Consider the following 23,598-nt stretch of genomic DNA (forward strand, 5'->3'; position numbering starts at 1 on the left):
TTAAGTGCTTCATTAATTATATTTATCATTAGGAATAAAATAATACCAAAAGTATATTGTCATTATAGCAATTACTTATTATTATGTGTGCATATATAACAGAAATGTCATAGGAAGATCCTTCATTAAACATCTCCTTCACTCCTCTACCTTTTCTTGTCTATATCTATGTCCAGCTATGGTGGCAGAAAAATTATTGATGTAAAAGAACTCACAGACCATTGCTTTTGTGTTTATGTGTTAGTTTCTTAATTATTGTTAAAAAATTATCTATCTCTTTCATCTAGAATGAAAAAAAGAAGTTTATATAAGATAATATATATGAGCTATGTGGGGATGTGCATATATGTATACATATGCTATAATACAATGGCAATATATAGCTATATTGATATGATTATTATATTATTTATTCAGCTATTATAATACCTATACATAAAGAAACAAAGGCTAAGTAATGGTAATTGATTTTCCTGAGATTATTTTTCAAAACAAGTTAACAGAATACATTTTCTAATGCATATATAAATACTAATATACTGATATTTCTTTATTGCTATGAAGAGCCTGTTGGGGATGCAGCTCAGAGTAGAGCATTTGTCTAGCAAGTGTAAGGCCCTGGGATGGAATCCAGCAAAACACATACACACAACACAAAATCTCAATATATTTAAAGAATTATTACTGTACAGTGTATGTTTCTAAACACAATGAAATTAAGTGAGAAATCAACAACAGAGAGGAATTTGGGAAATTTACAAATATGTGAAAGTTAAAGTAGATACTTCAAAAGAACACATAAGTCAAAGAGAAATGATGAACAAATTGGAATATATCTTGAGATACATGAAAATAAAACACAATATACTAATCCTTATGGAATGCAAATTAAATAGTGCTCATAGGGATGTTAATAGATATAAACATCTACATTAAAAATTCTCAAATTAGTAAAATAATTTGAACCTAAAGAAACTAGAAAAAGATAAGCAATCTAAATGCAAAGTAGGTAGAAGGAAGAAAAAAAGAAGATTGGAGCAGAAATAAGTGGCATAGACAATGGAAAATCATAGAAAAAATATGAAAGAATCAAAGGCTGACTCTGTGAAAAGATAAGCAAAATTGTGAAACCTTTAAATAAATTAGTAAATCAAAAGGAGAAAAATTCACATAACCAAAATTAAAACTACAAGAATATCACTACTACCCTTACAGGTATGATAATGATTTTGAGGAAAAACTATGAACAATTATATGCCCGTCAACTTAAATATACAGATGAAATGGAGAAATCTGTAGGAAAACAAAACTACCAGACTGACTTAAAAATAAAGTCTGAAATGTGTCATGACAACTAAAGGGTTGAATTAATAATTAAAAAAAAACTTCCCAGGAAGAAAAGTTCAAAATTATATGGCTGGTAAATTTTACCAGAAAATGAAAGAAAAATTAGTGCACCTCTTATCTGTTAATACCATCTTGATTAATATGAAAATCTTGGAAAGATAAAAGCATGGAGAACATTTCCCACCTCATTTTTGTAAGTATTAAGTTGATACTAAAACCAGAAGATTATATTCCAAGAAAACAACAAATCTATATTTTATGAATAAAGATACAAAAATTCTCAACAAAATATTGGAAAAACTAAAATGTGACATATAAAAGATAAATACTATAAATGATATGAAATGTCCAAAATAGGAACTCTATAGTGAAAGAAGTTTAGTGGTTATGTAGAACTAGGAGTGGGGATGGGAAATTATGAGTAATTGGTATAATAATAACTTTTGGGGTGATAAAAATATAAAATGGAAATTATACAACTCTGTGAAATAGTAAAACAATTGAGTTGTACATTTTTTGAATGTTTTTTATTGTGTTGGGTGAGGGTACATTGTAACATTTATAAAATTTCTTACAATGTATCAAAGTCATACTTGAATTCACCCCCTCCATAGCTCTCTTTTACCCTGACCCCCTTCCCCATTCCTGGAATAGTGAGAACAGGTATCATTTTCACATTTATACTTATGTGTACACAGTATTTGCACCATATTCACCCTCCTACCCTCTTTCTCTGCCACTTCCCCCCTCCCACTGGTACCTAGCTCCCCTCCCCACCTCCCACAGGACCTGTTCTGTCCTCCTGTTCTCCAATTTTGTAAAAGAAAAAAGAAATAAAATGACATTTTTGCTTGTTTAAGTAACTCCCTACACAGGGAGTTGTTTAAGTGAGTGAATTTTATCATTTATAAATTATATCTCACTAAAGGTGTTAAAATATTATGGTTAAAAACAGCAAAGAACTCTAGTAGCATGGTCGTTCTTCAATAAGCAGTGTTAGAAGAGTGGATCCATGAGGTATTTGTGGGTCTTCCATCTCTAACACTTCTTTCTCCTCTGACTTATCTGCTTTCTTTGGAAAATCTTTCCCTACTGCTTTACCAATATAATTAGGAAGTGACCACCAACTTAATTAAAGGTAGTTTTGCTTAGAAAAGTGAGTGGTTATAGCTAGTTCTAAAGTAGGTACAATGCTAATGAACAATTTACTATAGTTAAAATACTGGTTTAGGTAAGATTAAATGATATCCCTATAATCTTGTCACTCTTACTCTCTTGCACTCTACTGAAAGTGTATTTCTTATTCAATGTGGCAAATATATCTAGGTAAAGTCCTTGTTTGTTTCCTGTATACGTGTCTGAATACTCAACTCTTTGTCCCTACAATTGAGTCTCAATGTGATAGGCAAAACCTTTTCTTTACCTTTCTAGGCATATACATAACATGCAGACTACTCTGTGGGTAGCTGGCCTCAATGTCAGGCTTGAGGCGAGAGTGGAGTAGAGAGAAATGGTTGTTTTTCTTGTTTTTAACCCAGCATTGAGTCTCCAATTTATGTTTATCAGTAACAAAGCTGATACTTGGTTCCTATTTGAATTGCTTAATGGTTCCAAAAAGGGAGTGATAAAGTGGGTGTTACTCAGAATCCTCTTAAATGGGAGTAGTATGTCAGAAGTAGCTCAGAGCCTTGATTTTATTGACCATGGGAAGCTCACCTGTCATGTGTATCACTGTAACAACAAAAAAAACATGAGTGGTTAACCATTTGTCCACACTTAAAAAAACAAAGGTTATTTGATAAATATATGCTCTAAAAAATAACTTGCCCGGATCATATCATGTTCCCAAAGGCCATATCCTACAGCAGAATCATCCAGGGTATCACTTGAGCAGCATGACTACCATCTTTGTACACTATTTCCAGATAAGAGAGGGCTGACACACTGATTTTGTGTCCATTCTGTGTCACTCCTGACTGTTCCTTCTTTCCAAGGATAGGCATCTATCTGTCCAGAATTACTGAACTAGAGTTCTTCCTAGAGGCAGAAGGCAGAACAACATGACTAGCCTTATGTAATATTCCCAAAAGGTATTTCTACCCTATTTATTTCAATGATAGTTTTGAGATTCCCCAAGAGAGGAAGGGACGGTAAAATGGCAAGCAACTAGATTCTATTTCCTATGTACCTAATATCTCATGCTTGAATTGTTCATCTGTCCTTATTCTCTTTTATCTGAGTCCTAATTTCACTTCAAAGTCCCATGACACAGAAAAAAAGATCCATTCTATCAACTTTGCCCAAGCACATTCTCTTTTTGCAGATATTTCTACCTGCCAGATTTATCAAAACCATATGTGAGTCTCTCCTTTAAATGTCCCTTTGTTACCTACCCTTTGAATTGGTGACCTTGGTACTCTTACCTCAGATGTATAATTGAAACAAATAGTGCAGAACTATATTCTGAGCACATTTTTTTTCTCTGCTGGCAAGTTCATTTTAACCACAACATTCAAAGTGCATAGAAATGAATAAAAACAACCATATTAGTATGTAAGGGTGGTATTGAGTCTGATGTATGGTAAATGTTCCAAGTAGCAAGTATGGAATTACTGATCTCTTTGATAATTCTGTGTTCTCAGTACCTAACCTGACACTCTTGAGACCCACGCCTACTGGCATATAACGTCCTCTCATTGAAAGTATATTTAGAGAAAAAACGTTTACCCAATGTCAGATGGAGCTGATGTCCATCACTTATATTAATCAGCCTATACTTTTCCTTTAAATCAGCATTACTTTTCAATTCAGGATTATCATGAAAGTGACAAAAACCATTAATACTAAAGAGAACTCTCCAGATGAACAGTTAACACTAAAGGAAATTTAATTTAAATTGATAGCACCTATAAGCATATTATGGCAATTTAATAAACATTGTGATGTATTATAAAAAGTAGGAAATGCTGTGAATCCAAGTTATTATTAATATTTGATTGGAATATTGAATTTGATTATATAATTGCAGATAAAATTAAGGAAATCTAGAATACAGAGAAAAAAATAAAATAGGGAAAAATTTATTTAGAAGAGGCAAAGATTGAGGAGCTTCAAAGGATGTCTAAAGAGAATTTCACAATAATAGAACTCAGCAGGCAGAAGGAAAGAATAATAGATAAAAATGTCCTATGTTTAAGAAAACCCCCTCCCCTGTCTTCAGATTGAAATATTCTCACCAGTGTCTAATAGTATCGATAAAGCAAGATCTGTACTTATTTTGGAGATATTTTACTTTTATAAAAATATATTTAAAAGCTTTTAGAGAAAATGTGAGGAAGGTGAGGAAGAAGAAAGTTCTTGTTGCCTTGTGAAAAGAAGGAAGAAAAGAAGTGAAGGGGGAAGGAGTGAGGGAAGAAGGAAAAAAGGAAGGAAGAAAGGAGAGAGGGAATTAGATTGGCTTAAAAAACACTTAAAATCAACTTTGTCAGACAATAGTGCACTGTCTTCAAAATTGCAAACAAAATCTAGTCAGTTTCAAAAGCCAGTGACTCAGAATATTTAGCTTTTCTGCATCTTTCTGAAAAAATGTTAGTAGAAGATACACTATACAAAATAAAAAGGCATGAAAAACTCAGGATACAATAAAATAAGTCACATGTTGATACCATGAAGCAGAAAATAATTGGTAAGATTGTAAATTACAATTACACTACTATAGAAGATAAGCTTAAGAAGAAAATATACCTATTACGTCAATAGTTAACTGTACAATTAATACTGTTCTATCTATTATTAAAAAGAAAAAAAATCTCTAACACTAAACTGGATATTGCTTACTACTAGATTTAGGATCTTTTCAAGGGCAGGACAATTGTGTCATTTATCTTTGCATCCCAAGGATCTAAATATTTAGTTTACATGAGTGTTCTATAGGCATTTCTAAGTTTCATATCCGTATTGAACTTTCTTTTCTATGTTATTCCCTTAGGTATATCATCACATCCTGTCTGGAAAATAGAATGAAAGTTATTCAGCTCTTTCATATTCTGCCACCAGGGAATCACCAGATATGGTTATCTTTAACTCTTCAATGAATCTGAAATAGATAGTAGGGATCCATTTCTCTCTAGGGCTCTGGGATAGGGGTTAAACATTGTCAGAGCACTATTAAATTACCGCTACTGATAAACCTTTGCAGGACACACTATTATGGCTGTTTATTTTTTCTTTAAGTGTGCTGAGATGTTGGGAGCTGGAGAGATTTAACTTCCTAATTATCCCTTCCCTGGTCTCCCTGTTACATTGAGCAAAATGACTGCCAGTCATACAACCAGACTGCACTTATGCCCTTACCAGCCACTTCGAGCCAAAAGCATGACAAAGTTCCAAAAGGCAGTTCTTAACTAAGCAGCTTGCACTAGACTTTTGCTTCTACAAGCAAGACACTGTTGGCAAGACCTGTGACTAGTCCAAACACATTCCTTCATTTGCTTAAGGTAGTGCTATGACTGGCAACAGGAAAGTGATTGGTGCAAATTCAATCCTTCATTTCCATGAGAAGACTGCTGTAGTTGGTGCAGATACCCTTGTCATAACAACTCTGGCTACTTAAGCAGGGTGTTTAGCTTACTATGAAAGCAGCTGGGAGACACAGCTGTGCTGCCTCTGGTGCTGCAATATTAGCTGCAAAAAAAGACTTCTCTTGAGTGGTCTGTCTTACCTACTTTAAATTTACATCATTAGTAGAAGAGCAAAGCCTAACATGAAGAGGAGAAGAAGCAGAGGGGTGAAAGAGCAGTGCAGTGACTGAAGTCACCTCCTAAGAAACTGACAAGAGTGGATAAACAGGGCAAGAAATGGTGAGAGTGAAAGTGAAACTGACATTAGCTGATGGGGATTAGCAGAGAGACACCTCCCACCATGGATACCAGCCTGAGGCACAAGAGAGCTGTAGCATTATAGCCTGGGCTTGATTTCAAAGGCCTGGAGCCCTGTGCTATTGCTCTTCTTGTCAAAGGCCCATGGTCAACTCTTGCTGCTGGCTGTCATCTGCTGATTCTATTTCTAAACACCCAATCAAAAGCTTACAATAGCTGGAGAAGCTTCTCCTTGCCTACCCTTAATTTCTGTGTAGGTAGAGCAAATGGACCCCAACCATAAAGTGTGTGACAAATCTTCAATGCATAATTTTCCAGCTAGATGTCCTAGCCTGGGTACTAATTATTAACCAAAGTTCTGCTCTGAGAGCATCTGGACTAGTCTCCTTCCCTTTCTAATGGGTGTCTTTCTTTAACCGCATCATTTGTATGCAAAGAGATGATCTTGTATAGAACAAAGTTTTTATGGCATCTAATTGCAAAATTTACTACTTTTCTTATAATATCCATGTTTATTTCCCTTCTACAGAACTATAACTCACAATTCTCACCTTCTCATGTGGCTTAATAGAACAAAAATTTTCCTTTATCATTTGTTGGAGGTTAGTGTAGCCTTTACTCTAGATCAAAGTGCAAATAAAAGAAGTCTGTGTAACTTTCAGGATATGTATTTAAAGGGAAGGATTAAACTATTATATTAAAACTTTATAATTCTGGACTTTCTGACACTCATAAATGAGAAAGACACCCTTATATAACTGCTGAATAATGTTCTCACGATTCAAGGATCATCAGAGTTGTTAATAAACTATCTAAAACCTGGCTTTCTAACATTGTATACGGCGCATTCTGCCTCATAATGAAAACATTCTTACCACTGCAGTCACTCATCATTTCTCCTTTCTCTCATCCACAAAATTTTATTACTTTCTGTGATCTTCTCTGCCTATTTTCTCTTTCAGCTTTTAGTTTTTTCATCACTCTCAAGACATATTCTGTAGGTAAATTGAGTAAAAATAAAAGAGCCTTTCTCATCCAAATTACTTTCTTTTTCAAGAATTGATTTCATAAATCTACCAAAAGATGAGAGAATCTAAGCTTTGAAATCACTTTGAAAAACCCTCAAATCCCATGGGATGTCAATTCCACTGAACAAGTACTATATTTTAATATATTCAATTTTACTTGACTTAAAAGAATTAGAAATTGAAGGTAAATTAATTTCTATCATTTTTCTTTATATGTCTCACAATAATGTATCCTCCTAAAAGTGTACATAGTTAATGAGTAAGGTATTTGGAGAAAGACTGAGGTAGGGGGATCCCTTATTCAAAGCCAGCCTGGAATATTTTGTGTGACTTTGTCTCAAAAAGGAAAAAAAAGAAAAAGTTCAAAAAAATTGAAAGTAAGTTCTTTAGAAATTTAAAGGTAGGGAGCTGAAAAGAGCCTAGATAAGGGAATTAATATCTGAAAGGAAGGGGGCACCAGAGAAGGCTGAGGCAAGCACTGAGTAATTTTAGTGACCCTTTTCCCCCTCCATATATGTGTATATATCTATCTATCCATCTACCTATCATCTATCTATCTATGTATCCATCTATCTATCTATTCTCTCTGTATAATATATACACAATATATATGTATGTACACACAATCAATGACTCTTATTTTATAAGTGTTCTCTTATTCAGTGTTTCACTACAAACTTCCATTACTATTGAATCCAAATTCAAAATTTGATGAATATATTCCAATTACTTCCAATTCAAAGTCTTAAGCAATTTATTTAAAAAAATCTATCACTTTCATTGGCACTCATTTGTGTGATTATTGTCCTCACCTGCCTGAGTGGTGATTGTCAGCACTCAGGAATTTGTCATTCGGCTTAAGAGTGCCCATCTCAATCAGAGGGGAAAAAATGACAAAAGGAAGCATTATGCTTCATTAAATGATATTACAGACACTGTCGTGCTCTAATCTGTAATTGAAAATAATTTCAAAATCACACAAAGAATGACCTCCTGTGAATTTCCTAACGCCTTCAAATTCAGATTCAGTTTTAAGACATTTAATGATTACATTATACAACCAATCTATCTAGCCAGAAAAACTGCCTTTCTCCATCCTTAGAGTTAGAACAGATACATTAGAAACAAAGCAGAACTAGAAGGAAAGGGAAAAGGAAAATGTGACTCACGAAGCTCTATTTGTGAATCTGAATTTAGGGAGAATTTTGCTGTTGTAGAATGATGTCCACCACATAAAGCCTTCACAACCAAGGGTCCCTGTTGTTGGAGCTACAAAGCAGGAACAGTAACCTTTATGTGCTCACTTCCCTTTCACCTCTTGAGTTGTTTGTGCCAGGTGAAAGTTGAATCACATCCATGACGCAGCAGGAAGTTTGCATTATGCTGCAAAGGCTGTTGAGGATTGGAGATGGACAAAAGGCTTTTACTATCTCTGGCTGACAATCAAGTTCCTTTCAGCAACAATGCATTTCCATGGGAGGAAAAATGCTAAAAAAGGAAAGCAGCAAGACAATTGTAATAGTCATTTCAATAGTTACAATATCTGGAAGTGGGTACTGTTCCTTAAAAATACCAAATGCTATTTTCCTCCTAGGAGTGGTCAGCGGCCTCTGGCCTCACTGGGAACAATTCCAGCCACCTGAGTTGAGTTTCTCTCCATCTTTTATTATTTGAGAACATACTGTACATAGATGCTTGCAATGTATGGTTTATTTACTATAGGAATTAATGTCCAAAAGGAAGGGAGAAACAGAGAAAGTTGAGGCAAGGAAATGCCTATACTTTAAAATCTGCTAGAGACAAGAATTAAGAGAAATAGCAGTGTACTAGCAAACAAGCTATTTCTGTGAATAATAAAATGGAAAAGGTGAAGAGAAGAGGCTTTTTTGATACTTTGTAGCAATCTCCAGAGAAAGTATATCTATTAATTTGAGCAGCATAGTTATGAAGTATAGAGATTTTCTTATATTATTATACCTTATGAGTCAGAACCTAAAGAGAGTATGACTTCTTCGGTCCACAGTCAAAGCACATTTTAAATAAATTAGCAATAAACTTCAGTAAACAATTATTAAGTTCACTAATATGACATCACCTATGATGGATGTAATGAAATAAAATCTCCAGATCTTCCCAACTGTAGGTATGAACTAACAAGAAGCTATGAGGGGGCATGGGCTTTGTCTTTTTCCCTACTGTACCCCCAGGACCTAAAACACTATTGAGTCAATGAGTGAGTAAGTAAGTGGATGAATGAATGCAGAAGGGCTGGGTACAGAGAATATTATAGTGAGGAACTGAAATGACCAAATATATTTCCTAAGTATATGTATGGAATGATAAAAGTAACTGTTTCCAGGTTCATTCTATCGGTAGCAAACCTAAATGCTATTTCACAGCCAAATACACCTATGGTAGACATAGTTTTGAAAACAGTATTTCTGCAATTAAATGTCTAAGCCTAAAATTTGAACTGTTAGGCATACATTTAAATAAGTGAACAAAAAGAATCCAAAAAGCTTAAAAGATTCTTTACTAATGAGAAGTGTCTGGGAACTACTCAGGGTTAACAAGCCCGATCAAAGGTACATTATTAGTGAAAAAGCTAGGAAGAGAATTCAGTGACTTCAAACTCAGACCAGTCTTGGATTGAACAATTATCATAAATGAATAGGATGTAGTCTAACATAACCCTTTGCCAGATTGTCTAGCTTTGAATCTGAACTTTGCCACTTGTTAGCTGCTTGATCATGGGTAATGCATGTTATTTCCCAGAATCTTGGTTCATTTGTCTGCAAAATGAGGATAATAAATGAAACTACATTAACAAGGTACATGAGAATGAAGTGAGTTAGTGTAACTAAAGGGTTTGGTACAGTGCCTGACAAATAACACTTAATAAATAACTAGAGATAATGGAGTTTACTTATCGTAACTCTTGGATAACTCAATGAAATAACTGATTCCAACCCCATAAGCTCTGTTTATAGAATATATACTAATTTCTCAATTTTTACATTCTAATTACACTATAAAAGTCTTCCTGCAACTGCTTATACATTTACAAAGATCATATGTTAGGTAGAGACAATTCTTTTAGAGTATGTAACAGATGAGAAATCATCAATTAGAAAGGATAATATGAAGGTGATTATAATTAGACTATTTTATATGCATGTATAAAAATAGAATATTGAAACACACTAAATTTTTTATAAGTGGAGGTTAAGAGGGAGGAATAGAAAACATAATAAAGGGGGTGAATTTGACCAAAGTACATTATATGCATGAAAGGAAATATCATAAACAAATCCTTTTTGTAATTAATATGCACAAATAAAAATAAATAAATTTCTAACTTAAAAAAGAATAATGCCTGAGATTTGACTATGGGCTTTATGATAAACATACACATGAATTATAAAAACATAAGACATGAAAGAAATGAGTGAAGAAGGGAGGAAAGAAGGAAGGGAAAAAATAGGTAAGGAGGGCAAAGCATGTGACCCACTTGTGGCAATGAGTCCTTTTATTCTACATGTGCATAATATCTTTAAATATACTCTACTAATTTGACAGGCAAAACAATTTTTCTGAATAAAGAGACTGCTTTGTTTTCAACAAAGTGTTTATAAATGGCCACAAATAAAATTTGCTTAACATTGAACAGTATTGATGATATGAGCCTATAGATTTCAATTATTACATATTATTAATCTCAATGGAGTATGAAACTAGCCATTTGCATTCATTACTTGAGACATCATTCAAAATCTTATGCAGAAATAATCATAATAAAGTTCCCATGGTAAAGAAGGCAAGAATAAGATTAAGCTACCTTATCTGTCTTAAGAGTTTATTATTTGGCCATATCTGCAAACACGGATGTGCTTCTGAACTTCAAAACAGCACATAGTCCAGATGACTTAATGTCATGTAAGTTAAATATGCATATTTTAGATTCTTTCTTCTTTTCTTTTTAATTTCTTATTTCCTTTTTAAACTGACAAATAAAACTATATCATTTCTCTATAGAGAATATGGACAGTGTTTAAAGGAACATGGAGTTGAGATAAAGATTAATAAATTCAACAAAATATCACTGAATCCTAATTAAGGGCTAAGCATTGTAGTTTATAAACATATTGAGATAAGAAACACAATAGGGTTTCTGGACTCAAAGACCTTATGAAAGAGGATATTAGGTGTGGGGAAAAAAAGCACCTAATATGTGTGTATCATCCAGTAATAGAAATCATTTAAGTTCGGGGAGTTTATTTTAGTAATAATTAAAAGACTTCAAAAATATGGGGAAAATAAAAGAGAATTATTGACTCATACTTCTTCAAAACCTAGATATAGAATGATAACAGCTAGGATTCTTCCAATGGTACCAACTAACAAGATTATCTATGTTTTTGAAACCATCACTCTTGAATACAGAATCTTCTTAAATTATAAATGAAATCTCTTGTTACTATAAAAAATGAATGGATGGAGAACCTGCTGCAATTTTCACATCATCTTTATCCAGGAACATCTGTAAATGTAAAATGTTTCATACTGTAGACACCAACTAGACCTTTGATTGTTCTCTTATTGGTTTAATTGGCTCTTGTGTCCAGTTAACTATGGCCAAGGGCATGATACATGCTAACCAATCCCTGGAGGTCAGAGTGAGTAAATCTTCCAAATTGCCTGGTTTATAATGGAAGACAGGTGTTTGTGCAATGGAGAAGACAACTTTGACAGCAAGATGGTGTGATGACATATGCATGTTATGAAGACAATTGACAAATATGCACCATAGATATCAAATTCAATTTAAATTTGGGGCACAATAAATGGTCTCAAATTTGGTAGATAAGACGAAAAGTTATAAGAAATTGATCTTTGAATAATGTTTTAAGAATGTGTAGGATCATATGCTATCAATATCAGCAAACAGCTGGAAACAAGTCAAAGCACAGAAGTTTATAAAAGTGTTCCATTTCTTTCAAGAACCAATGCAAAATTTTCTAGTCTAGGAGCTAAGAAACTTAGACCTTCAAAATGCTCAATGAACAGAGGAGTCCTTGATCAAATGCATTAGAACCATTGTACTCTGTACCTTCTTTTGGAGATTTATATGGGATATTCACCTATGAACAGCTTGAAAAAGTTTGATGGTAAAGAAATGGGTTTAATATACCATTTCTAAACTTATTTGACAAGACAATTTGTTGCAAGAGTATCTCTAACACTCAACAAGACTATTCTGGGCACTGCACTGAGCTTTACTAATAAGAAAAGTATTCTAAGAACATTTTGCTGGTAAACTACAAGCAAGTAACTAACAATTACTGAGTGTCTACTGTTAGGCATTCTTGGGGCGGGCAGAGGGTCCTGAGGCTAACATCGAAACTAGACCCCTTGATTTATGACCACTTACAAAACTCTCCTGCTTGTTTCCCTGCTTGCAAAACTGCAGGAACTTTCTGTTTCTCAACTAGCTATGCATGTCAACCCATTCCCTCTGGTGATCACAGATAAATGGAAGTCAGCAGCCCAGCTGTTCTCTGGGAAGAACATGCTCCCTCCCTCATGGTGTGGCCGCTGCTATAACTCCCCCTACCCACTCCAGCCAACCTGCTGCACTCTGAACCCGAGGAAGGCAGTCCAGCAGTGTGTACTTTAATAAATCTTTCTTTTCTACGCATGGCGTGGTCTTTGTTCAGCAATTCCTTACATCTACTATGTTATAGACAGTATTCAAGGTGTATTTTCGCTGCTTTTCACTTATTACAGTTATTATAATAATTTTGTATATTTGTTTTATCACCATCACTTTCCATATTATAGTCTTAGACCTATCAATTAACTATTTGGAAATAACAGAAGAATTATGCAATATGATTGGGACTTGAGTCCCTCTATTAATGATACGATAGTCTTTGTTTTACTGCTGTAGTCTGCCAATTTGTTATTAAAATAACATATAAGGCCAAAAATAAATTAGTTTAATGACACCTCATCAAGACTTATCTGAGTACTTTTATTATGTATAATATTCTTTACTTCCTTTTCCCTTTTACTCTAAACAAGTTTTGTTCATTTTATTTTAAACTAAAATGTTTTCAAGTCATGGGCCTGGATATGTCATATTTAATTTACCAAATGAATATATGATCATTTACATTTTCACAAACTCTGCTGTTGTTTGATGAGGCATGAATGTTTGAATTGATTCATATGAGTTTCAATTTTCTCAAAAGGAAAAAATGCAACCACTGTGCCATTACTGAGGGAAAAATCTGCATATCTTTGAAAAAAGAGATTTACAAATTCCTAGGAGTTCCCGTCCTTTGCATTGTTACTGGACTTGGATTCAGATACGGGCCCCATGAAGCTGGGAGAGGATGGAAAATAGATGTGGAATCTTTGCATAAGAGGTGAAAGTTCCCAGAATAAATTGAAAGAGTTACTTCTTCTTCTACTCCTCTTACTCTCCCCATTCCCCTTTAACATTTTTCTATATTCCTTTTGAAACTGATTTCCAATTTCTACTCATCATTATTACTCTGAACTACACTGAAATGTCATATCAGTAACTAAAGAGAATGTGTGCAGATGAAAATCATGCTCTGTTATTTTATTAGTACTAGAACAATGCCATAAACAAGTGGAAGCTCATAACATATTTCTTAAAATATAGGATATGAGAAGGAGAACGAGAAGGAAAGAGCTTTTAGAATACTTGTAAGTGGACACAGTAATTTTGTTATTGACTCTGCTGAATCTCCCATTAGAGACTGTAGTCGTACTAGAGCTCAATTATTTCAAGAATGAAAAGAACCAGATATTTATAAGTATGCCCTCAAATTGAGACATGTAGATTGTTAGGGTAAAGTATGCATAAAAGGAGAGTGAGATAGCCAGAAATTTGCTATTTCCAAAATTTGAGGACTCTACATGTTCTGAGAACACATCTCTTGGAGAAACATACCTTGTAGGAAGAAAGCAAAGTGGCAACAGAAAAGCCTGGCCACAGTATGCTGTATGGCATTAAAGATATATTTCCTTGCTCATTCATATCTGGAATGAATGTTGTTTGTTTCTTTGTTTTGTGTTGTTTTATGCCTGATGGGGTTGATGGAAAACTGGGAATTCCAGGGAGGCCACATATGATCAGCCTTGCGTGCTTGCTGCTAGCACACATTTGAGTGAATATTCTCACTAGGAATTTCCACATATCTTGGTAGCCTAGAGTCTGTTCAATTGGCAATGCAATTGGATAGATATAAGACTTTGCACCTATATATTGTAGTCACTTTGGTTTCTATATGAATAAATGAGTAGTAAAATGTATTAGAGCTTTGCAAGGAAACAAAACCAATAAATAGAAGGCAGGAAGGGAGGAGAGAGGGAGGGAGCAAAGAAGGGAGAGAGGAATTGACAGAACAGCAGGATGGAAATGCCTCTAGGCAGTAATGTTGCAGTCTTGAGTCTACAGGCAGGTTGAAGACATAATTCCTTCCTTTTCTGGTAGAATTTGATATTTTCTCTTAAGGCCCACAATTGATTGGATGAGGCTACTGGCATATGGATGATAGTTGCTTTATTCAAGTCTATTGATTTAAATATTGACCTCACCTTAAAAAAAATGCCTTTACAGTAACATTAGGACTGGTGTTTTACCAAAAACCTAGGTACCCTGGCCTAGGCAGGTTGACCCAAGATGAACCATCTCAGGTAGGAACCAATGGGTGAGGAGTAGGGTGTGTGTGTGTGTGTGTGTGTGTGAAAAAGAGCACTTTTAACTCATATTGTAATGATCAGTTTATATATAAAATTATCAGTATACATACACACATATATATATAAATCTGAATATATGTAACCATCTTTTGAAAAAGATTTTTACATTATTACTCAACCACAATATCATGTCAGACTAAGTACTACAGAAAAGGAACACACCATCCGTGTTAGTGCAAACCATGTCCAGAAACCGTTGCTTCAGTTCTGTGTGCATTGATTGCTGACACTGAAGTGGGCTATCCAGTCAAACAGGAAAAAGGAAGCTGTATAAGACACTGGGGGAATATTTTCAAATACATTTCCAGTTCAATTTGTCAGAAGTTTCACTTTTGTAAGGTAATATAGTTTTTAGGCTATCTTCCAATCACTAGATTGAAGTGAAGAATGTAGATTTAAGAAAAGAAATGTAACCCACTTCAAATGTGTCTTTTTTTATCACATACTCTTCTAATTTGTCAAATGAACATAAAAATAAAATGTTAGGTCAACCCCACAAAACAGTGAAATGTAAAAGGATGTAAGCATTTTGCAGATGGGAAAAGGCAATTCATAAACACTGTTCTTTATTTAAACTCTTCTCGTCCCAGACAAACATCCTACAAAATGTTTTCTAATTTATCCTGTTTTGGGTTCAACTTAATTAATATGCATCAAAGAACTTCAGTAAGCTTTGCCACCATGGAACACAGTATAAAAATGGACTTATCCTTTTTCATCTCTATCCTTTCTAATTCCAGCAATAATTCACTTGGTTCAGATTCTAAGGCCAGAGCAGTCTGATTTATCCTAGTCAAAATCTACAATTCACTATGCTCATGCATCACATTCATTTTCTCTAGCTTGTTCCATTAGTTTTCTGGAATTTATCTGTGAAAGGGGAAGTTGAGCCAGCCACTGAAGGCTCATTTTTGCTTTCAATCCTGAATTCCTAGTTACCAAAATTGTTGTACTATTAAATGGAATGGAAGAATTCCTCCTTCTTTCTGCTTAAAGGTGGGCACTACTGAATTTGGGAGATGATATTGAGGGGAAAAAATGTTAAAACAGGCAGCTTGCTCTTCTATTCAGTAGTTGTGTCCTCTGCATGAAACCAGTCAGGACAGAGATGATCTCACGTGGGTATAAGCTGTCTCTTCTTGGCAGTATTCTCTCCTTAACAGGGAGTCTTTAATGTTCTCATTACCCACCTACCTTTATTTTCAGGATAATGAGGATAATGCAATTGTTATTCCTCTACAACAAGTGTTCAAATTATTTATTTTCTGCTTTTCTTTACAATGTGGCTTTATTACCTTCCCCTCTTTCCTTTCTATTGACTGCTATTTTATTACTTGCTTTGCTGGTTCTGGACCTCATTTGGTTCAGAAAGTTCAAAAATCAAATCTGTCCTTGGGAAGTGCTTAGTAGCCACATCTACAGTACAAATACCTCAGAAAAAAATAGCACTTTTAGAAACCATCTGGACACATCTTGGTTTGAGACTGAAATCACATTACATTGTTTGCTAGTTCTCCTATTACTAATTTAATTTTTGTTTTTATTTCCAAGCCTAAATAAAAATGGGCATTTAGAAAATTTCAAGAAGACTTAAGAAGTAATTCTTTGAGAATGGACTTTTGGACTCATGCTCAAAGCTGAGGAAAGTTGTTTTAGTAACACTTGTAAGAAACTTCAACACCAAGGCCCTGGTTCAATCTATGGTTTCCTTAGCTTCTCGCATGCTATAGAGTCAGTTACTTTTTAAATTTAAGGTTATTGTTTTCATTTTTTAGAGATCAGGTTTTCAGTGTCTCCTAAAATGGCTTTAAACTTGGAATAATCCTGCTCAGTCTCCTAAATGTTGGGATTACAAGCATGTACCTCTATACCCAGCTAGAATCAATTTTGGGGGGTCAGATATGGATGCCAAAATGAAGTTGAAGATATTACAAGTAAATAATGTTAATTTTATAATTTTAAGTTTTACTTTGGAGCACAGAAGAATATGGTGAAAACTTATTCAAAATAATAAAGGAATAGATCATTGGCCAAAAACAAGCATCCATGAACAAAGGACTAACTGAAAGTGTTATTCCATTTTCATTCTCACTGTCAAATAAATGTGTTTCACACATCAGGATCAGGTGGGAGTACTGGAGAGCATTGGAAGAATGAGTCTTTTGAAATATTAACAAAGCTTTGGACAGGTAAACTCTATTCATTTAATGTTGATGACTTCAGGGAAGAAGAATTGCTTTGCTTGATACAGGGAAAAAGAAAACTGTTAACTCTGCAAATACTGAAAAGCTTTATTATAAGGAGTGATTACTATTTTTAAATCTATATTTTTCTTAAAATTGTATTACTTATATATTGGTATATATCTGACAGAATTGGGCTTGAATCAGGATTCTCAAATTTAATAATTGCAAGCATCAATTAAAATAACATAAAAAGCATTCTGCAATTTTACATTTTATGAAAATGCAACAATTTGTTTTCCCTTGAAGCATTCACAAAAAGCATTACATTGTAACCTTAGTCATTTAGTGATATTATTCCAACATAATTCCTAGAGATTTATATATGGTTGTCTTTCCATAAGTCATCCATTCCTTTTTCTTTAAAACTTACTTAGTTATTCAAGTAATCTTCCAAAGGACCTGCTATGTGGTCTGTGATCTCTTAGGAAAGTGGTAAATAATAAACAAGCCAAACTAGTTACCTGTCTTCTTGGAGGTCACATTCCATGGAGGAGAGATGTAAAAATGCATAGAATGAGCCTAACAACAACAGCTTTTTTAAGTGCAGTGAAAAATAGCTATGTGATAGACAGGGACCAAAGAGGACCAATTTTAGATGGTGTGCATATGTCAAGGAAAAGTCCAATGACATTCATCTATCATAAAAGGATGAATCTAGTCGTGCTCCTAGGTGAGGTGGCCTCTTTCAGATGCAGGGTGATGCTGCTATCATAGACTTTTGCTTATGAATCATGCTCACGTATGATTGAGGTGACTTGTCATTTTCTTTCCCAAGAAAGAAAAGTCAAATTTTGTTTAATTGCAAAATTTTTATGAAATAACCAATGGAGTTATTGATGTAAAAGGTGGCTACATAGTTTTCCTCCATTTAGAAGAACACAAGTTTGTGATGTTGAAGATCTAGGATCAGGTCTGCTGCTTTCCAGTATGTAATCTTATTTTCTGCATCTATATAACAAAAGCATTTGCAGTGATGACCTCAATTATTCCTTGCTTCTACTGGATGTATGAGTCTGAATATAAGCAAATGATTGTTCTGCTTAAATTGTTTTTCCTTGAAGAGATTTAATTCTATATCAGAAAAGCAATTAAGCCAAAAGTAAGGACAAGGATTAAAGAAAGCAAATTTAAGGGCCACAAGGAAAACCAGCCTCAAGAAAACACAGATACAAAAGCTCAGTAAAAAGTTCTTTCTTTAAAATTGCTCATGTCTGAGGCTGCCCAATATACAGGACATATGAGGGAAATAAGACTTCCATGTCAAATACATCTGAGTTAAAATACTGAAACCATCACTACCAGCTACATACATATAAGAATTTCTGTTTTTGTTTTGTAAAATTACTTGAGCCTCAGTTTTCTCATATATCAATGAAATAGTTGCTAGGAATGAAGGAGATGGTGTTTGTAATATGACCCGCACAAATCACGTGCTCGGAGAACGGAAACTGTACAGATACTTCACTTAGCAATATGTGGAATAGTGATTTCTTTATTGTACTAGTCTTGAGGACAGTAGAGTTAACTCTTTTGCAAAATATCACTCATCACAGCTAACTATTCTTGTTTCCCTTTCCGTGGCATTCAACAAAATGTTTCTTTGTTTATGTCTGTCATTAACATCTTGCATTCTGGCCAATGGTCAAGAATATCAGCAACTATTTTGATGATTTTTCTGGAGGATAAGCAAACATAATACTCTTTTACTGCTTGAAACTTATTCTGGATATTAGAATCTACTCTTTTACTGTCATTGACTCATGAATAACAAGTAAATGAGAGTGTAACTCTTAACTTAAAAATGGCCACATTAGGGATGATTTACATGCTCCAAAAACACAAGGAAATAAACACCTCTGAGTTTCTGTTAATATGAGTAATTCATTTTTTCATGGGGATTAGTTTTTACAGACAGACCCTATAAAATACTGATTCACTCAATATTCATTTTCAGGAAAATATCCTCATGATAAACACAGCAAAATTTTATACTGTTTAAATATGTTGTCTCTCTTTGTTATGTTCCACTTTTCGTTAAGTTTTTATTTTGAAGGATTTGCCTATTTTTATAAACAAAATTATCAAAGTAGTGAAAAAATAGAAACAAATATGAGCCTTTGATAGCATATGCTTAAAAGACACAGTTGCTTATCCATGTGACTTGGTAAATATCAATATTGTCACCTGTTTTATAGGAGTAGTATTTACTACTTTTTACTGGATAAGAATGTTGTGTAAGTTCAATGAAGTAAATAATATTTCTGGAAATCAGGAAACACCAAACAAATGAACTACTAAGAGAGATAATGGTATATACTCTATCACTAGCAAATCACTTACTTTATTCAAGCAAAAAATTTCACTTATTAGTTTAGTAATAACTATATATGACTTTTGTGTCTGGAATGGCCTACTGTGGCTAACAAGTCTTTATTCGGTAGTCAGTGGAGCAAATGTGGAGGACCTCATACAGGCTAATGACAAGAAAAGAAGGACACCTGTTACTCAAGCAGATTACAAAAAATTTTTGAACAGTAATTCAGCCAAAAAATTTGACAATACTTTCATACTTTTGAATTTATTTTATATTGTAGAAAGAGGCAACTTTAATCTTTTAACATGAATAATTTGAGTTTTCAGATTAAGTATAAGAAGTTAAATGGGATCCTTTCTTCCACTCCAAAAATCACAGAAAAGACAGTAAGTTAAAGAAAATTAATTATGGCTTTTAAAAATATATCAGAAATAATAGAGCACAAAGAGACTAAATAAACTAAATTGTAGAAGGGAACATGATATTTCTAAGGGAGAAAGAGGAGTCATGGATTTTACTCTTAATCTAAGAGCTCAAAGAAGAGTAAATGTTGCATGAGTGGGAACAATGAGAAATACATCAAGTACTTAGTAAAGATTCAGTGTCTCATGTTGGCAGGTTCAATTGCCATCTCAAGAAGCTCCACTCACAGAGGTCTCCATACACCTCAATTTTTTCCCATGGGTTTTTGTTTGATTAAAGTCAGAAGAGTATGCACAAGACTGGCACAAAGTAATTTCTTCCAGATGTACCAGTCATTCATATGTGCAGAGAAATGGTTTGCCTAAGGCTGAGGTTAGGGTTAAGAGACTGAGTTTAGCTAAAAGGAACTCCTGAAGAGCATTGGACATAACCTCATTAACAGAAGCAGCTCACTGAAGCTGGGGCCAAAGTGAAGGGAGGAGAGTTCTCTTGAGGTGATGAAAGGCAGAGACAATGAAGAAGCAAGAGAAGTCCTCACAGATTAAAAATATCTGGTCACTGAGGTAAAACAGAGAAGGAGAGCAGAGAGAGGGAGAGAGAGGGGGAGAAAGAGAGAGATTACAATATTATAATATTCCCAGATTTGGAATCATGTTGGTGTGGTCAAAAAAGAACAGAGATATCCCAAGATAATTTGGCCTGTTATTTAGAAAACAATGTCAGTAGAAGGAACCAATATAAATTAACCAAGCTATTTCAGAGGTGAAAAAAGAGCACACATAAGAAACCCGAACGGTCTAACTAAAAATGTCTAAAATCTAGGAAGATTGTAATAGTTGCTGACCAATTGCAAAGGAAATAAAGGAAGAAAAAAGTAAATCATTAGGTAATCAAGGTAAAGAATATTCCACTAAATAGAGCATTGAAGACAATATGTAAAAAGAACACCTTGCTGAAGGCATGGCTCAGACTGTAGAGCACTTGTCTAGCAAGCATGAAGCCATGAGTTCAAATCCCAGTACTTCCAAGAATGAAAAAGAACATCAAATGAAATTGAAGTAATATGGTAAAAATTATATTTAAATGTAACTTAATATGGAAGATGAACAATGAATATTCAATATGCCTACAAAATTATTTTCTGGAAAAAAATTTTAATAGGGCTAGGGATGTAGCTCAGTTGTAGGGTGCTTGTCTAGCATGTACAAAGTCCTGAGTTTGATCCTCAGCACAGCAAGCAAGCAAACAAAAATTCATAGTCCAAAAATATTTCCAGAAATATAAAGACAATTCATTCTAAAAGAAGAGTAAATGTTCCTCAAATGCATAAAAAAGGTTCTTAACTCATCATGAGTAATATGTAAATTAAAGTAAAATTCATTTTGGTAGGAATCCAGTTAGTGGTGGGAGTTCTCCAAGTGATAAGAGTGAGATGAGTAGTATTAGGGTAATTACTGGGGCTATGTTTCAGGAGTGGGCTAGGGTTAGTGTATTAGTGTTTGAGTTATTGTTGATTTGTGAAAATGGTGATAGCAGGATATAGATGATTAGGTTTAGTATGAAGGTTATGGAATTGTATGAGATGATGGTTATTATTCATCCTATATGGGCAGTTGATGAATAGGCTATGATTTTGCGTAGTTGTGTTTGGTTTAGTCCTCCTCAGACCCCTACTATGATTAATGGTAGAGCTATTGATATAATGAGTTGGTGGTTGATTGATGGTGTTAGTTGATATAGGATGGAGATTGGAGCTAGTTTTTGTCATGTCAGTAGTAGTATTCCAGATATGAGGGTAGTCCCTTGGGTGACTTCTAGCACTCACAGGTGAAAGGGGGCTAGTCCGAGTTTTATAGTTAATGCTATTAGGGTTATGAAGGGTGTAATGGGGTTTTGTATATAGGTGACTGATCATTGGCCTGAATCTAGTAAGTTGATTATAATTGCTATTCAGTAATATAGATGCTGTGGCTTGTGTTATGAAGTATTTGGTTGCTGCTTCTGTGGATCGTGGGTTTCCTTTGTTGTTTAGTAGGGGGATGAATGCTAATATTAATCTCTAGGCCTGCTCATATTATTAGTCAGTGGGAACTTATTATTGTAATTATTGTTCCCATAAGTATGGTGAGTAGGATGATTAATTTGGCAGTGGTGTTGATTAGTACGGGAAGGATATAAATCAACATTTTCGGGGTATGGGTATGGGCCCGATAGCTTAATTTAGCTGATCTTACTTTAGAGTTGGGTGTGATATGGTAGCATGAAGAATTTTGAGTTCTTAAGATTAGGTTCAATTCCTATAGCTCTAGAAATAAGAGGGCTTAAACCTCTATATTTTACTCTATCAAAGTAACTCTTTTGTCAGACATATTTCTATATTTGTGGGGCAACTATACATTTGGGAAAAAATTGTTTGACATTGTACAGAAAAGAAATAGGCACTCTCACATACTTGTGATGGAAGTATAAAATGTGCAAATAAAATGTTGAAAGCATTCCAATATCTAACAAAGATACTTTATTCTCTTTGGTCTAATAGTACTACTTCTAGGAATCTGACTTTATGATATACCACCATAAATATAAAGTAATATCTGTGCACAGTTTATTCACTATAGCCTTAACCGTATTCAATTGCAAAATACTTTCAAAAATTCAATGTCTATCAATAGGGGGCATGAGAACAATGTCATATTTTGCCATCCTAAAAAATAAACACACAGCAAGCAAACAAATCAAGAATTTGTTTGGGGTAATCTTGGAGAGAAAGAAGTCAAGGTGACTGATGTATTAGGTATTCTTTTTTAAAAAATATAAGAAAAGAATGGAAATAATGATATATTCATCAAATTATAGCAAACAAACAAAATACTAATAATTAGATAAGGGGGTGCAATGGTGGAACTGGGATGGAAGATAAAGAATGGAAACAAGTCTTTCTGTGCATGCCATTCTGAACTATTTAAATGAATTGTATATTCAAAAAATCAAGTGAAATTGAAAAGAGATAAAACAGACTTGGAAAAAACTGAGTAATTTATGCACATTAGGTTTATGATATGTTCATTGAAAAAAAATGATTCCAAGTAACGATAAATGTAGTGGGATCCCCAGATTCAAAGAAACTGTAAATTTCATTCATGTACTGTATAGACTGTACATTCTCTGGACAGTACAATTGTAATAGATTTTTGAATATCACGAGATAAAAAATAAGCCACTCACTTTCCAAAAGCCTCAACTTTGAACGTCATTGCCCTGGGGACAAAGCTTTCAACACATGAGACTTCTGAGGACCTTTCATATCCACAACAAGATAGGAACAATTTCAATAAGACACAGACCCAGTTTCAAAGAGCATTTCCTGGGTAAATTTGACCTAATTTTACCATAGCAAAAAAAAAAAAAAAAAAAAAGAAACACAGCTATATTTGATTTTTTGTATAACTAAAAAATATAGGTAATAATTAAAACAAAAGAGAGAAGCATACAAGTACACACTCACATACACTCATATCTGTCATTTGTGGACTGTTAAACCAATTCCCTACTATGAAGATTAGTCA

The 23,598-nt window shown here is 34.1% G+C and overlaps 1 protein-coding gene across 11 annotated transcripts in view; it reads right to left on the reverse strand.

The window, feature by feature from the left end:
• Lrrc4c (leucine rich repeat containing 4C) overlaps window positions 1-23,598 on the reverse strand; it is a 1,195,224-nt gene that overhangs the window by 318,501 nt on the left and 853,125 nt on the right. For 2 of the 11 annotated variants that reach the window (XM_074044638.1, XM_074044637.1), the window contains exon 1: window positions 8,422-8,604. The exons of the other annotated variants lie outside the window; for them this stretch is intronic. The gene's annotated coding sequence lies outside the window, so the exon portion shown is untranslated. Of the gene's footprint in view, window positions 1-8,421; window positions 8,605-23,598 lie in introns of those variants that run through there. 11 annotated transcript variants of the gene reach the window in all.

Source organism: Castor canadensis, chromosome 1 (assembly GCF_047511655.1).
Source record: "Castor canadensis chromosome 1, mCasCan1.hap1v2, whole genome shotgun sequence".
Classification (NCBI taxonomy): domain Eukaryota; kingdom Metazoa; phylum Chordata; class Mammalia; order Rodentia; family Castoridae; genus Castor; species Castor canadensis.